We start from the raw sequence: 18,303 nt of genomic DNA on the forward strand, positions 1-18,303 counted from the left end.
CTACTTTTTTATCTTACACATTTTAATTCTACGGTAGGCTATATTTTTAAAAAAGATATTCTAATCACAATCACATTTTGCTTTCTCACCCTAAAAGCAACGCTTAACTATATATCATAGTCAGGTTTCAGCATGATTTTAAATAACAGTATTACAGCATCCACAATCTTTGGCACTCGTGTTAAGTGAACAATAAATTGTATTCCAAATTTTAATAGAATTGTCTTCATATATTCCAACTAAAAAAAGTTTTATTAAAAAGTGCAAGAATTTTAATAAAATTTTTTGAAAAACAGTAGGTTGACAGTCAAATCAAACAACCTATTAATCCAAAAGCCAGGTAATCTGCAAGTCTATTCTAGTAGCAGCATTTACTACGTTTGCATAATGGCAATTTTACTTAATAAATAGAGAAGTTCTAAAATGATGAGTTGACTCATAGGAATATTAAAATGACATTACTCTTTTGTGCTTTAAAAAGATGAACGTGGTATAAAGACCACAACTATCTTTAAGAAAAGTTTTTTTTCATCCCATTAAATGTGTTTAGAAAACTATCATTGATATGTAATGTTTTCTGTAAAGGCTTCATATTAATTTAATGAAGCTAATTTATGTAATAATTACAATAAGAAAGATTTTCATAGAATCCTTGGAAAACTAAGTAACCTGTTCACTTTTATTATTAGTTGAACTCAAAACTGACTAAGTGGAACAATTGTCTATGTCAATGTATCAAATATCTCTGCACTTATTTTCACCACACTAAGGATGCTTTGCCTATGGATATAGAAATGTAGTCTTTTACTAAGATAATTTCTTTAATCTGTCAAACATATACTCCCAATGAAGTGTTTATTTCCATACTCCTCTAGGAAAACTCCCAAACAATATCTGCGATTTATGTGATGATATACCTACAACCGATCTTCTCTCCTTCGCCCATGTATCCTTCACACTGCCATCAGCATGATTAAAAAACAAAAGTGCAAATTTGATCTCATTTCTTCTCTTCCAGGATACAGGAATAATCTCATCATCTCATCAGGTGAAAGCCTACCTACCTACATTTCCAGGCTCATTTTTTGCCACTGCCATGATGTTTGTTGATTCTATTTTCACAGCTTCACTGGTTATTTATTAAGACTTTGAAAAACAGTCAAGTGACATGAGGGATTGGAAGTACCTTATAAAACAGATTTTTTAAAAATTTCATTTCATCATTCAATTATATAAAGAGGTTATAGAAAAATAAATAATTCATTATGTGGAGAAATAAAAATAGAGACAATTAATTATTAACAATTCAATATGAAGAATCATGCCTCGGATGTTGAATGAAATGAGAATGAAACAACAGCTAGAAAAAAAATTTAGTCAACAAAGCGATAAAGTTCTTACCCTCCCACATGCCACGGGGCAACTGGGCCCACGTGCCGCAACTATTGAGCACGTGAGCCACAACTAGAGAGCCCGTGTGCCACAACTACAGAGCCTGTGTGCTCTGGAGCCAGCGCATCACAACTACAGAGCCTGCTCGCTCTGGAGCCCGTGCATTGCAACTAGAGAGCCCACGTGCTGCAACTACTGAGCCCCTGCGCCACAACTAGAGAGAGAAGCCCATGCCACAACGAAGAGCCCATGCATCACAACGAAAGATCCCATGTGCTGTAACTAAGACCTGACACAGCCAAAAACAAATAAATAAATATTTTTAAAAAAGAGTAATTTACACAATAAAATGAAAGGAAATGTACTCAGTAAAACTAATGGATGCTGTGACATGCCACTGAGATCCCTCTCGTAAATGAAGGACTTATTCCCTCAGCTGCTGGAAATGCTGCTGGCAGACAGCCCTAAGAAACCAGCCCTTTGGAGGACAGTTTTGGCTGAAGAGTACTACCTTGCCAAAGGCTGTGACCTTTTCTGTGCTAGCCTGCATTCAATAACTAGTCAGTTCAGAGGAATAAAGACTAGACCCCCTCACCACAACTCAGGACAACTCTGAAGGGCCATTCCACATTCAGAGGTCCCAAGGTCAGCTGAGGCTTCTACTGACACTGAATCACAGTCCAACTTTTCCCTTCCACTCGTACTCCCTAAAACAAACTTCTTGTACACTAATCTCCACCCCAGAATTTTCTTTGCAGGGAACCCAATCTACAACAGTTAACACCAAAAGTGATCTGAGAAAGCAGACACTAAGATTTTGGAGTTGGATCACCTATCATGGTACTGGCAATAAAGATCCCTTCACTGGGGATAAGCAGTGCACAGATAGCCACACTACCTTTTACTGATGCTGTCTTGGGCAGTATTCTGGTGGAAAGGAATGCACCACTGGGTGTGATACTTGAGGCTTTCTGAGAAATATGAGATAAACACTAACTATAAAGACAGCAGAATTTGATGGCTATTGCTAAGCTCAACTGAGGAAATAAAGGAAAGACACAAAGGTTGAGCGTGATTAATGAGAAATTAAAAGCTAAGTGTGAAAGCCAGAGGGCCTCTTGGGGAGGAAAACAAGAGGTTCTCACCTCCAGTAGCAGGAGGGCAAGGAAAGCTGACGACTAAGACGAGGACTTAATGGTAAGAGTAGAAGAGCTTCCAAGAAGGTTGAATTCTCAACCTAAGCAGGTCTGCTATATTAAGGTTAGAGCCCTAGATGGGAAAAAATGATATTTGACCCATGGGATAGGAACATCTAGGTGATAACCTGAAAATCATGAATCCCCAGATTCACTTGAATGGACTTTCAGAGCCTGCAGGAGTGGACTGTTAAAGGTTGACATTCCCTCTTGTTTGAAGATGATGGAGAAGTTTCCCCTAAAGGCTAGAGTTCTCTCTTACTGGAAGATGATGGAGAAGTTTCTACCCCCAGTAGGCAACATTCTTCCCACTTCCTACAGTCTGTCCCACCTTCTCTGCTGCCACTAGGCCAAAAAGTGGGGTTAAGTTACGAGATAACCTAACCAGGAATGTGTGCACATTTGAGGGAGAAAGGGACGACAGCCTGAATTAAGTGCAGGACCTAGCTAACATGTACTGGCAGGAGCCAGGAGAGTAAGCATGAGACTATATTCTGAGAGTACTTGATCAAGGTAGGGGTTGAGGGATGGGGTAGGGAAGATGGGGTGCAAGATGAGGCACAATAAGGAGTTGGGGGTATGATGATTACATTGGACCTCATCTACTCTAGAAGTGGCAGCAATTCATTTTATAGGAGTAGATACATATTCTGGATATGGGTTTGCCCTTCTTGTCTTGAAAACTAATTTAAAACTGCTAATAGAAACAATATGATGAGAGCTGACATCACTGGTATTCATTTGAAGAAATAATCCTTATCAAAAGATTGCATTATAAGTTAGTGAAAAATTCAAGATATAAACCCCAAACTCAAATCCTTGTGCATTAGATTCTTTTAACAAGTAAAATAGTGAAAATAGTCTATGTTCATGCAGTCTCTTCTCCTCAAAATATAGACACATAGTCAAGTAAGTGTGTACAAAAACTTTAAATGGTTTATGCTTCAATTATCTTCATTCATAGCTTGAAAGGATTAAGCTACTGCATTTCAATCCTTGCCAAGTGCAGCACAGCCTTCCTTTCAAATGAAGAACTCTTTGATTAATGTTGGCATCAAAAGGAAGCCTTAGGAGTTTTAGAAACTTAAATTGGAAGTTGGACTATGTGAACTAAACCATGTTAGGAAAAATCAAAACAAAGGTTAATCATTAATAATGGGCACCTAACATCCTTTTGATATACTATGGTATAAAGGAAGAGATTAAAAATTGTGATTTCTGGCACTGTATCCCCTCAGTGTGACATCTCAACTTTTTAAGAAAAATATTCCAATGGAAATTTTTAAAAAGTAGTATTCATAATATCATTTATAGTTCCTGCATGAAGAAATTCTCCTTGGATATTGAGAGTCACTGTATTTCCAAAGGAGTTCATGGTTCATTTGGAAAAAACATAGCTAATAAAACATTTTTGGTATTTTCTAGAAGCATCAGACATTTTCACAAAGAATGGTTCAAAGCCGTATTCTGTACTGTTTCTATGCTTGAGCCAGGAGGATTTGCCAAGTTCATGTTTACATCTGTTCTGTAGTACTGTCCAGTCTTTCTTAGTCCCAGTTACACTAGTGAAAGGGCAGCATGAGAGTGTAGAATAAAATTATCTTTCATCTGTTTCCACTTGTTCATAAAACAGTACACCAAAGGCCATATGACTGCTGAAATCATTAAGATAAACCAGCTAATGCCAACAACTCTTCCTTTCGTGGCAGCAGTTTAACTGCATTCTGAAGCTCAGAGGTCATCAACTCAAACGCTGTAAGGCATGAGGCTCTAACTTAAAGAAGTTAAGAGGTTCTGGTACAACCAAGATGATCAAATAGTAAAAAGGCACAGGCCATACAAACTGACTAAAGATCTCTGGATGGGGGAGACAGTAGGAAGTAGGGGACTGAGAAGAACTAAAAAGAGTCCATCACCGACCAAAGAGGTCGGCAACTAGTTAGTTCCAGCCAATTGTTGTTGCTACAGAAATATAATTTTTAAATATGGAAAATCATATTAAAAAAATATTGAAATATAATTCAAAATATTTTAAGCAGCATGGGAAAAAATTAAAAACATCTCTGCAAAGTCAATTTGAGGTACTAGATTAAAACTGATAGATTATCACTTTGGTTACATATTTGTTCACAGAGAACCAACCCTACTTCTTATAGTCCCTATACCAAACACTGCCAGATAATATTCTGTACAAATGCACTAAGTTAGTAGATGGTATGAGGAACCTATTTGAATGGGTCCCCATTCACAAGATACTATTCTAAGGAAGAAGTCTAAATTTCTAAGAATCATTTTAAAATTTCAATTTTAAGTTCATAAACTTCTATCTAGACTTCCTTTCCCTTTCTTTCTCTTTCCTATCCTGAAACACTGGGGCCCAAATGAAGATTCTCTATGCTTAGCAGAGAGCTCTGACTAGACACTGAGACACAATACTCTGGAACACAGGCACACATTATTATAAGACTAAAGGCCCTTAACGCTGGGTAAACAATAAACCTACTCCCACCCTGCCTTCCATTATCAGTCAAATCATTATCAGAAGTACTTTTGTTGTAAGAAAAATAAAAGGTTAGATTGATGGGAGCCTGTTAAGTGTCCTGAAATTGAATGTTTAAGGGGGTTATAATTTTCATTTGAGGAAGATTATTAACAAGTGAGAACTGGATATATTCTAATTACTACATTTTTATTATAGAGAATTTATTTTCTATAACTTGGATGTTAGATTTTTAAGAGAAATGTAATCAAGGTAATTATGGTAAATTAGTGATCTTCAAAGACTTAGTAATATTTTGAATTCTGTAGTGTTAGATGAATCTCAGCTGAAGTCATTTATTTCCTCTACTCCTATGAGATCGGGGTCTTAAGGAATACTGAGGGAGTTTGCAATTATTTATTTGTTTTTTGTTTGTTTGTTTAGCCTGTGCCAGGTCTTAGTTGCGGCACGCAGGATCTTCACCGCGGCATGCGGATGACTTCTTAGCTGTGGCATGTGGACTCAGCTGCGGCATGTGAACTGTAAGCTGTGGCATGCACACGGGATCTAGTTTCCCGACCAGGCATCAAACCCAGGCCCCCTGCATTGGGAGTGCAGAGTCTTACCCACTGGACCACCAGGGAAGTCCCCCGAGTCCGCAGTTTTAATTTTTCCAATCTTGTAATGTTTCTATGGGTTAACACACATTAATTTAAAATTCCAATATGAGAACACACTTCATCTTCTAGAAGAATCCTCTATGTTCCAGAAGGTAAAGAATTCATTAGAGATTATAATACTTAATGATGGAAAGAACTGGAGTACAGGAACTTGGCAGTATTCATCACTATGATTTTCAGATTTTCCATTAACTCTCATTAAAGTTAATTTTCTTGAATGAAGGTTTTATAATACAAATTTTAGAACTGCATTTGGCCTGATGATTTTTCTTAGGGCAATGAAGTCAGTCTTCATACATTTGGTTTGTACAATAAAGCTACCTACTTCCATTAGTCCCTTTCATTCCTGATCCTTTCTTATCAGGTCCACTCATTCAAAAACAAATGTTAGGTAAAGCTTATCACACTAAGTGTATATTACAAATTTATACAAACGTATAAAGATGCCATACTTGCTGTTTAGAAGCCGCCTTCACAAGCACTACTATCCAAAACCAGTTCTTCAGGCAGGTGAAACATGGCATCTAGGATTTCTGAGTATCTATACTGATGTTAAAGGACCTTTCCACCAAATTTATTTTTTATGCATTTCTGTCTAATGAGTTGTTTGATTTTTAACAGAATTCTTAGTTTTCACTACATGATGGGCTCCTACTCAGGGGCTAGGGTTAGAGAAAAAACCTCAACTTTGTGCACAAAAACAGTGGCTAGACATTTAAACCAAATTCAACCTGAAAATAATTTATTTCTTAAGTGGCAAGATTCAATCACTGTGATAAATGCTCTAAAATTTATGAGTAGAAGCTGTCGGTCTCTGATAACTGCTATGTCAGACTGAACTGCGAAACACAATGCATATGGGTCAGCAGAGTTTAGCAGATTATTCCTCTTATAAATCCAAGAGAAGAACAGTTAAACACACAAAATGAGTTATTTAAAATGATTCAAACTCAGAGTTACTCAAAAGCAAATCTCTGACAGTAGGCAGTTATGTCCCATCCCCTAGAAACTCCTGATTTCTGTACTGTCTTCTATTCTTAGCTTGTTTTTCTAAACACCAGAGAGGAACTTTCTGTAGACTATAATAATAGTGGACTTAATGAGATAATCTATCTATATGATTTCTGTGCATCATTTTTGGAACATACTAGAAGGGAATATTTTTGCTGAATCTAGAGCAGTGTAGTAATAAAATGCTTGATGTGTAATAAATTCCAATAAATTGGAAAAAGTAAAGCAAAGCATTAACCTCCCTGGGCTTCATTTCTCTGCCTTTGAAATGGTGTGATAAGACTAAATGATCTTTAAGATTCCTTTCATATCTATCTACCTACTCATTCAACACCTTTTAAGCATGTCCTATGTGCTCGGCACTCAGTTAAGTATTGGATAAACACAAATGAGGCATGCTCCTTGCCTTTGAGAACATCTGTCTCCTTGGAGGAGACAGATCTGGAAACAGCACATGGCAGTGGCTCAGCTAGAATTATGAACATATACGATGGGGACTGAGTTGACAGAGGTACTGTTGGGGGTAATTTGGGGAGGGCTTCACTTAGAAGGTAACAGTTCTGCTGGTCAGAAACTTAACAGGTAATGAGTTTTAGAAGCAATGATACATCAGTGAAATGCTAATGCTACCAACACATGTCATTTTACAGTATATAAGGCTCTTTTTATAGGAGTAAGTTAAAACCAAACAATCAGATCATTAAGAAACTTCAAGTTAAAGCAACTTGTTAAAATAATGAGACATACTCATGGCCTCTAACTCATTCAAGAACAAATGTTAGGTAAAGCTTATTAATGTAATATACTCACTAAGTACAACTGACAATTACAAAAATTGCTCATATACCCACCCATTCCAGCCATATGAAATCTGAAGTTAATAATTCTGAGAATTAAATAATTTCCTCAAGATTATGGAATTAAAGTAGTCCCTAAACTTCACATGTGAAATTACAAATATATTTCTCTTAAAGCAGAAATAAGTACAGTAAGTACAGTATTGATTAAACATGAAGTGTATATTAAATGCATTAAAACTTCCTTTCAAATAGCTACATAAAATAATTTAAGAAATTTGATGTTAACTCCAAAAGTATATCTTTAACAATACGGAAAACAGACAATTGTAATGCAAATAGTAAGCCTTATAGTTACTAATAAAACTCTAATTTAAAAACTGTCTTCTCTGCCTTTTGTAATGTAGTGTAGAATGCTATTTATAGGTCACGTTAAGAGTGCTCGCTTCAATAAGAAGAGATTTAACCTTTCTTTTTTAATGTCAAAGGGCTTTATGTAAGAATTGGAACTTCATCATTTAAAACTAAAAACCTAATTAAAACACTGTACCAAAAATAAGAAGGAACGGCTTGTTAAGCCAGATAGGGAAGTTCTATTGATGCTTTGTAAATTTATCATATTTAATTTACACACTAATCTCTAACAGAGCAGAATAGTCCCATGTTATAATAATCCCATATCCACTATAAACCTTCATCCTGAAACAGCACCCCCTCCCCAAAAGAATGAGCAACAAAATTCAATGCCATAGGCTTAAACAAAACCCACCATTTGGCATTACGATGGACTACTTTTAGGTTGGCAGAAGCCCACCAAATGCGAAATTCCATCTGTGGAATGGCACTGTGAGGAGCTAGTGCTGCAAACCTGCTCCCTAGCAAAACAAGCATAACTGGGGAAAATCATTGAAAAAACCCAACCTTTTAAAGTCTCTGGAAATTGTTTTAGATGAAGAAACACTCATTCAAGAAAATATACTAAAACTCGGTAAGAATAGTGAGTCTGTGGCATTTGATCCACGACTCGCCTCTCCCTTTCCCTCCTAGCTCAGTGTGATAGAAGCTCTGCTTCAGGCAGGTGCAGACAAAACCATAGGGCACCCTTTCTCCCCAGGTACCAATCAAACTATTCCTCTATACTGATCTATTCCTCTAGTGTAATCGAGGGTTATGGTATGTTCCTGGGGTGGGGGCAGGTACCAGCATTTCTTATCTCTCCCAGCAACATGCTGCAGAGGCTAAATTCCAAGCAAGTGTAGCCAAGATGTCAGAGAATCCCTTCTTCAACTCAGCCCCCACTGTTGGGGTGGAGGATCTACCTCAGGCACAGCACATTCAAATAGCAGGGCTCTGATAACCTGCATCCCAGCTCATTTGTAGGCTGTTGGTTCCATGCTGGAGAGACAAACCAAGAAGATCAGAAACTACCACCCTCACCCTGCGCTCTGCTCCTAAAGCATGGGTGTCACTGGGAGGGAAGTACATCATTGGCTATACTTCCATCTCTGGAGCCATGGCTCAGAGATTCTGGCCAGGAGTAGAGGCAGGCTGTAACACAGAGAACACCAAGGTTCTTGTCTAAGGAAATGACAACAGAAAGAGGGGAAGTTCAAGCCTAAGGGCACACTCAAAACCAATGGCAGGAAAGCAATTAAGAGGAGGCTGCCAGCTTCATGAAACAAATAACCTACATCACTAATTATTAGAGAAATGCAAATAAAGCTACAATGAGGTATCATCTCACACTGGTCAGAATGGCCATCATCAAAAAAGCTACAAACAATAAATGCTGGGGAGGGTGTGGAGAAAAGGAAACCCTCTTGCACTGTTGGTGGGAATGTAAATTGATACAGCCACTATGGAGAACAGTAATATACCCCAATGTTCATTGCAGCACTATTTACAACAGCCAGGACATGGAAGCAACCTAAATGTCCATCAACAGAGGAATGGATAGAGAAGATGTGGTACATATATACAATGGAATATTACTCAGCCATGAAAAGGAATGAAATTGGGTCATTTGTAGAGACGTGGATGGACCCAGTCTGTCATATAGAGTGAAGTAAGTCAGAAAGAGAGAAACAAATATTGTATATTAATGCATATACATGGAATCTAAAAAAATGGTATAGATGATGTTATTTACAAAGCAGAAATAGAGACACAGACATAGAGAACAAACCTATGAATACCAAGGGGGGAAGAAGGGAGTGGGATGAATTGGGAGATGGGGACTGACATATATACAATACTGATAATCTGTGTAAAATAGATAACTAATGAAAGCCTGGTGTGTAGCACAGGGAACTCTACTCAATGCTCTGTGGTGACCTAAATGGGAAGGAAATCCAAAAAAGAGGGGATATATGTATACATATAGCTGATTCACTTTGCTGTACAGTAGAAACTAACACAACATTGTAAAGCAAGTATACTCCAATTAAAAAAAAAAAAAATCTAAACCACAGACCAGATAGTTTACCAGAGAGAACTAGGGGAAGAATAAATATGAAGAATCTTCCTGGGGGTCTGAACAACCTAAAACACTGACCTGAAAAACTAACCTGCAAAGGAGTCCAAATTTAACTATATCAGACTACGAAGCAATTTATGCCCCAAGATGTTGTTAAAAATAATAGAGCAATCAGCTGGCAATCAGTGAAGCCTAACAGGTGAGTATGATCAGGGAAAGAGACAGAGAGCCCTGCTACTACTGTCATCCCAAGGTGACTGTGCACATGTCAAAAGCTGTAGCCTCTGAGGAGCAACATCAATGAAACAGTAGAGGGAAAAGAAACAAAACAATATAATAAAGAGAAGAAGAGCTAGAAAAGTGGTAGCATTGCCATTTTAGGACGATTGGAGCTTAAATGCTCCGGAAGAAATAAGGAAGGTCACCTGGTCCCCAGAGTTTCCCCAATCCGTAACAACAGCCAAGGACACGTCCACCTAATGTATCTGCTCTTTTTCTGACCTCATCATTCTTGAGGGTGCCTGAGCCTCTATTCCTCTAGCATAATTAGATAAACAGTAGCTTAAGGATATACAGCATGCACAATACACTATCCAAAGGGCTGTACTGGTGATGAAGTATTCTGGGAGTTCAAGATAGGATCCTTGGTAGATTGGAGAGATTCTATAAGAACAAGTGGCAAAGAGATAACAGGCAAACTTGGCTTTTCTATAGTGCTTATGGGATTGATCTTCTTGAGGTTTTTTTTCAGAGTTAGGAGTGACATTAGAGAAAAAATTCTGGGAAGATGTAGGAATAGGAAGCACCAAGACTCTGTCTCCTCATCAGGAAAAAAATTGCACTTCCAGAATCTATCTGATGTATTCATTTTGGAATTCTATAGTCTATTGAAGGCTTGCAACTTCTAGGGGAAGGCCTGCATGGTAAACTGCAGTTAATTTTGGTCTATTTCAGCTCCTAGCACAGTATCAGCCACTCATACTGCACCTCCAGCTCCATGGAAGGCAGCTGTGCACATGTTCCTGGAGCAGTTATGGTGGGCGAAAAGGACCCTGACCTCCAAATATCAGAGATCTGTTCTCTGATCACTGATTGCTGCTTCTGATTACAGAGGTGCAGAGAAAAAGGATGCAGCCATTGTTGTTACACTGTTGCAACCCACCTCCCTTCCAGCTTAAGCGACTACCAGGGGGATTTAAAGGGCTAGGGCCCTTCCCCACTCACCCACCCACCCTCCTTCATTTTTCTCTTTTTCCCTGTTCAGAAGCCAGACATTAAATACTTGACATTAAAAAGCAAATGCATATATGGGAAAAATTAGAAAGTAACTGTGCATGTCCAGGGAAAGATGCAGGCCCAGAAAAGACCTGAGAAGACCTTAAGTTTACCCATCAGGCTGATCCTTGGCACTGAGAGAGCCTACAACAATCAAAAACAATAACAAAACCCAGCAAGACCTGGGGAAGGGGAGGATATGATTTCAAGAGTTACCACATTATATAAGATTCAAATGTCCAATGTTCAATGAGAAATCACAATGCATACAAAGAAAAAGGAAAGAACAGCCCATTCAAAGGAAAAAAAAATCAACACAAACTATCACTGAAAAAGACCTGATGACAGATCTATTACACAAAGACTTTAAAACAATGCTCTTAAGGAGGCTCAAAGAGTTAAAGGAAGATGTGCAGAAAGTCACAAAAACAGTGTATGAATGAAATGGTTTATTTCAAACAGTACATGAAATACCAACGAAGAGACAACCTAAAAAGAAACCACATAGAAATTTCAGAGCTAAAAAGTACAATTACTGAAATGAAAAATTCACTAAAGGGATTCAAAGGCAGATCTGAGCAGGCAGAAGAAGAAAAAGCAGTGAACTTGAAGATAGGGCAATGAACATTATTGAATCTGAAGAAAGAGAAAAAAGACTGAAGAAAAGTGAATAGAGCCTAAGGGACCTATGGGACACTGTGGGAGTTTCACAAGGAGCAGAGAGAATATCTGAAAAACAAATGGCAAAAACTTCCCAAATTTGATGAAAGACGTGAATATAAACATCCAAGAAGCTCAATAAACTTGAAAAAAGATGCATTCAAAAAGACCTATAACAAGACATTATAATCAAAACTTTCAAAAGACAAGGAGAGAATCTTGAAAGCAATTCATCACATATAAAGAAGCCTCAGTAATATTATAAATAGATTTTCATCAGAAACATTGGAGGCCAGAATGCAGTGGGCCAATATATTCAAAATGCTAAAAGAAAAAAAAAATCAACCAAGAATCTTATATCCAGCAAACAGTACAGGAGGAATTAAGACATTCCCAGATAAACAAAAGCTGAGGGAGTCTGTGACCACTAGATCTGCTCTGAGAGAATTGCTCAAGGGAATCCTTCAGGGTGAAATGAAGGGGCACTAGACAGTAACTTGAAGCTATACGTTGAAATAAAGATCTCAATAAAGGTAAATACACAGGCAATTATAAAAGCTAGTCTTACTGTAACAATGGTTTATATCTCCACTTTTTGTTTTCCACATAATAATACATAAATTGTTTAAAAAAATCACTACTCTAAAAACCAGTATTATCATAACTTTGGTTTGTAACAACACATTTTGTTTACAACATAATTTAAGAGACTAATGCATTTAAAAGACTTATTAATTTATGTTTTTTGTCACATAATGAATCTTGTGACAACAACTTAAAGGAGTGGGGATAGAGTAGTAAAGGAGAAGAGTTTATGAAGTCTATGTTTTGAAGTTAAGCTGGTATAAATTCAAATTAGAGTGACTTAACTTTAGAATATTAAGTGTCATCCCTATGGTAACCACAAAGAAAATAGATATAGAATATACACAAAAGGAAATGAGAAAGGAATTTAAACATTTCACTATAAAAAACATCAACTAAACAGATGACAGTAATTCAGGAAATGACAAAAAAGCTACAGCTCATATAGGAAAGAAATAGCAAAATGATAAAAGTCCCTCTTTATTAGTAATTAATTTACATGTAAATGGATTAAATTCTACAATGAAAAGGCAAAAATTGGCTGAAGAGATGAAAACACATGACCCAACTATATGCTGTCCACAAGAGACTCACTTTAAATCCAAAGCTACAACAAGACTGAAAGTAAAAGAATGGAAAAAGATATTCCATGCAAATAGGAATAAAAGATGTTCAACATCACTAAATAATAGGGAAATGCAAATCAAAACTATGAGATACCACATTATACTCATTAGGATAGCTACTATAAAAAAAAAGAAAATAACAAATATTGGTAAGTATGTGGAGAAATTGGAACACTTGTGCATTGCTAGTGGGAATAAAACATGGTAAAGCTACTGTGATGGTGGCTCCTCAAAAAATTAAAAATAGAATTATCATATAACCCAGCAATTCCACTTCTGGGTGTATATCCGTAACAATCAAAAGTAGGATCCCTAAGAGATGTTTGTACACCCATTTTCATAGCAGCATTATTCACAATAGCTACAATGTGGAGCAACCAAGTGTCCATCGAGGTATGAGTGGGTAAGCAAAATGCAGTATATACATACAATGGAATATTATTCAGCATTAAAAAGTGAATCTGACATATGCTGCAACAGGGATAAACCTTGAGGATATTATAGTAAGTGAAATAAGTCAATCACAATAAAGGTAAATACTTTATGATTCCAGTTACATGAGGTATGTAGAGTAGTCAAAATCATAGAGGTGTACAGTAGAATGGCGGTTGCCAAGGGCTTGGGGGAAGAGGAGACGGGGAAGTTATTGTTTAAGATGGTAGAGTTTCAGTTTTATAAGAGGATAAGAGTTAAGGAGAAAGACGGTGGTGATAGTAGGACAACATTATGAATGCATTTAATACAACTGAACTGTACACTTAAAAATGGTTATGTTGTATATTTTGTTATATATAGAAATAAAAAATGAATAAATAAAAATTCTTATTAAGAAAAAGTGACTTTATGTTTACTGTAAATGTAAAGTTAGTCATTAAATATAAGACCATGGAATTATAACAAACTTCATCAAAAATCTGGCTGCTTTATGTTTTGGGGATTAATAAAGCTAGAGGTAACCATAACACATTAACAGGTCAGTGTCACTTAAAATATATAGCTTTTAATTTAAGTCTCTTAAATTGACTCCAAGGTAAACTGAGCTCTCGCTTATGAAAATGGATTAGGACTCATACTTTGAGATATTAAACATTTTACATACTTCAGTATATAATTAACATTTGTTCCAGGATTAATACTAGAAATGTTTCTGTAAGCAATGGGAAAGGATTTACTGAATAGCACAGTGGGCTTTAAGAACTATTTTATGTTTAGTAGTTCATACTCTAAATGTTTTTGTGAGAGAACCCATTTATTTCTTTCATCAGCATTATATTTTTAATGATCATAAAAAATTAACTCTGGCCTAAGAGGACAGAAAAATTTAAAGTTAGATCTAACAGAGGTATTTTACAGATATACTGTGTGCTGCTTTTAAGGAAAAAAAAGGTGTGTTTGTTTGGCATGTATCAGGATGAGAAAGGAGACTTTAATTTCAAAGTGTGACAAAGTGAAGAAAAAGTTCAGGAACTACGAGACAGAATAAAATGAGGGTTTGACTTCAGAATGTTGAGAGTGAGATCAGGGACAGTCTCCTGACTCAGTGATTATAATGTGTTTTTCTTGGAGAAAGACTGTAGGTGACTGGGTTTACCTAGGATTATTGTCTGAATGTGACAGCATGAGAGAAGTTAAGTGTTATTTCGAAGAGACTATTTGTAATGATGTACCATGGATAGGGAGGGAAGTCCATGCTGGAGGGCGGATGGGTGCATATAAAATAGCAGGGTCAGTCAGTGGCCTGGAGGTCTCAGTGAGGTCCAAGAAGTGTTGCAGGGGAGGCCCTTGAACAGGCGGCCTAGAAGGATAGGAGGTGTGGTAGGAGAGTGGGATATCTGCTTAGTGATTTGGGGGACAGTTTACTTTCTGGTACCTACATGGTACAGGGAATGCACTGAGGTGGCTGAGGTGGGGAGGTCATGGTGCTGGGCTAGGTCACCTCTGTGGTCAATGCAATCATCTAAACTGATGGCAGGAGTTAGACAACTGCCTGGGAGGCATTATATCTCCAGTAAACTAGGAGACTGGTACATGTCAGCAAGGAAAAATGGAAGATGGTTGCTGCAGCTAGGCGGCAAAAGCCTCAAAGGAGTAGGAGATTGCAGAAACACAGGGCAGAAATAATTTGTAAGAGTGATTTGCCTCCCAGGGGACATTTGGTGATGTGTGAGACATTTCTGGTTACTACTGGTATTTAGAGGGTAGAGGCTGGGGCTACTGCTAAACATCCTACAAAGCACACAACAACTCCCCACAACAAAGAATTATCCAGCTCAAAATAATAATGCCATGACTGAGAAACTCTTAGGTAGAGGAAACAGCATAAGCAAAGGCATTGCAATGAGGAAAACTAGAAAAACTAGTCAGGAAAAGCTGACTTTAGTTCAGCTGAAGCGTAGGTTACCAGCAGAGGAAGTCAGAAGATAAAGTTGGAAAGGAGGCTAGGGTCACCCTGTATGCAGGCTAAGAAACTAGCAACTAACTTAGAGGATAAAGAGAAGAGGATAAATAGAAGACACTGAAGATCTCTGAGCAAAAAAATGACACATCACTGAGTTGGGAGGCTTTATATATGATTGCAGTCTTATCAATAATTTGTTTTTTCAGTTTACAAGCACTTTTAAGCAAAAGTTTCATCACTCTTTAATGCTTCATTGATGTCTCATCTCTTTAACAACAGTAAGTCCCTGGGTAAGAGACATCAGGTCCCATAGTTAACAAAGCACACACAGCTGGCTAGCCTGAAATTCAGACTTTCAGCTACAGTGCTTTTAACAGCATTGCCACACACACCCTTCAACTACTAAAAATAGAGAAAACATGAAAAAATTTAATTTCTTCTCTCTTCATTCCCAGTGTCTATTTAGAGGTGCCGAGGAACAAAGAAATGGTAGGAAGCATGAGGCAGGTAAAGAAAAAAAGGCCTGAATCAATAATATAAGAAGTATCTAAATACTTCCTTAAAAAACAGAGTGCAAACTGTACAGCTCAATTTTGGAAATACTCATGAAAGCAAACATAGGTCACTACACTTCTTCAATCATTTTAACTCCTCCTCTTCAAGAAGGAAATCATTAATAACTCAAGCTTACAAATTTGTACCGCTTTTTTTTTTTTTTTTTTAGCTGTCCTATAAGTTTGTTCGGCTCATTTTAGTTAGCAGTTACTTTCTATAATGATGGTAATTTATAAAAGCATGAATATAACCAAGTCAATCTATTTCGAAGAAGAAAATATTATCTTGATTCAGGTTGCCTTTTCTGTTCCTGTGCCTGAAAATAAATTAGACACCAAACAAGGTCACCAAGGCAATAATGCCCCCAAATAAATAGGACTCTTTCTGACAGGTAAAGAATTTAACCTGCTGGCAGTCATTCTGTTCAGAATAATAACCATAATACCGAAGTGTCACTTATTCCTTCTCCGGTATATCAAATGGAGCCCTAGTGACATTAAAGAGCTAATATGATTTCATTGGTGCTCTTTCTATACTCATGGAAAGCTTATTTACCAGACAATGTTTAAGTGAACATTAATCAGAGAGAGAAGCTCCATTCTCCAAACCACATGCATGAGAATATAAAAAAAAAAAGAATGTCTATACGTGTATAACTGAGTCCCTTTGCTGTACAGCAGAGATTGGCACAGCACTATAAATCAACTCTACTTCAATAACAAAAAAATTAAAAAAAATCAAACCACATGAATGGATCAGACTAGATAAAACCCACAATGGGAAGAACTTTCCACATCAAGAAGGAGAGAGCTTCTCTCCCTGTACTTTTAATCAGCTAAGTGTTTCCCTTGCTTCACAGATCAAATTTTGAGGGCTAGGGCTACTCTGACAGATTGCAGAGAGCATAAGAAATTTTACCAAGGTACTAGTAAACTAATTGGTATCATCTATTAATAGATAATAGACTCAGTGAAAATGAGATAAAGGGTAAATGGGGCAATACTATTAAGTGAATTTTAACAGGCGATACATTTTATTTTCCTTCTTTAAGAAAAAACACTTTGAGACATACCTCAGTAGACATCAGTTTCCAACAGAAAAAGTTAAGAAACCTCACGTTCTTTCCATCTGTTATCAGCTATAATAAAGTCCCCCTCTATTTCATGCAGCATAAACTTATAAAGTACATTTTTAATACACTGTAGTTAGGCTCACAGTTTCTTATAACAAGTACAGATTTTGTTTTACCTCACGACAGTTGTATTTTTATCAAATTGGCAAGTCAGTTAATTTTTCTAATATTTTCAGGGGTTGAAGGCCACATATAATAGTATGCCTTGTGTCTCTTGATATTAAGTAAGCAATCTCTGTCAGTGGGTCATGTAGTTCTCTAAGTACGTATACGTGCTTTTATTGTCAAAAAGAATGCAGTGATAGTCAGACAGCTTTTTAGTTCTACCTGTTCATATATTAGAATGGAATGAAATAACAGCTAACCTTATTGTATTATAGTACAGGCACTGTGCTGGATACTTTGCATGTGTTCTCTAATTTTATTCCTTACCGTACAATGTAGGAACTATTAACATTCTCATTTTTACAGATGACTTTGAAGCGTAGGCAAAATAATTTGCTCAGCTGGTCAGTGGTAGAGCCCAGACTGGAATCTAGATTCACTGGATACAAACCCTGCATTCTTAACCACAATGGTGCACTGTCTTCCTTAGCAACTGGCTTGCTTTCATTTTCATTCTTCCTTAGTCATTCAAATAGGTATCACAAAGAAGCAGGATTGTGTCAGGAGCAGGGGCTTAAGAGCTGACACTCTTTAAGAAGAAAAAGACAAGTGAACAAGCAATTATAATAGAGTAGTAGCCATTACACTGGGGGTCAGAGAAAGCTTCCCAGAAAAAAGAGAGGTCTCAGCTGAGAGCTAAAGGATATATAAAAGTCAGCTAGGTGAAAGGAGGGTAGGGGGAGTTCAGAGTATTTTGTGCATGAAGGTCCTTGTGTGCCATGATAAGGAGCATGGAATTCTTCCTGTGGATAATGAAATGCCACTAAGACATTTCAATAAGCATGTGATAAGATCATATCTCTACTGTAGATGTTAGAATGCCACCTGAAGACTGGACTTGACAAGAAGGAAACTGGTGGCCAAGACCAATCAGAA

General features: G+C 37.1%; 1 protein-coding gene across 1 annotated transcript in view; it reads right to left on the bottom strand.

The window, feature by feature from the left end:
- ITFG1 (integrin alpha FG-GAP repeat containing 1) overlaps nt 1-18,303 on the bottom strand; it is a 262,992-nt gene that overhangs the window by 192,675 nt on the left and 52,014 nt on the right. The gene's annotated exons all lie outside the window — the stretch shown is intronic.

The sequence above is a fragment of the Balaenoptera musculus genome, chromosome 19 (assembly GCF_009873245.2).
Source record: "Balaenoptera musculus isolate JJ_BM4_2016_0621 chromosome 19, mBalMus1.pri.v3, whole genome shotgun sequence".
In the NCBI taxonomy this organism is placed as follows: Eukaryota; Metazoa; Chordata; class Mammalia; order Artiodactyla; family Balaenopteridae; genus Balaenoptera; species Balaenoptera musculus.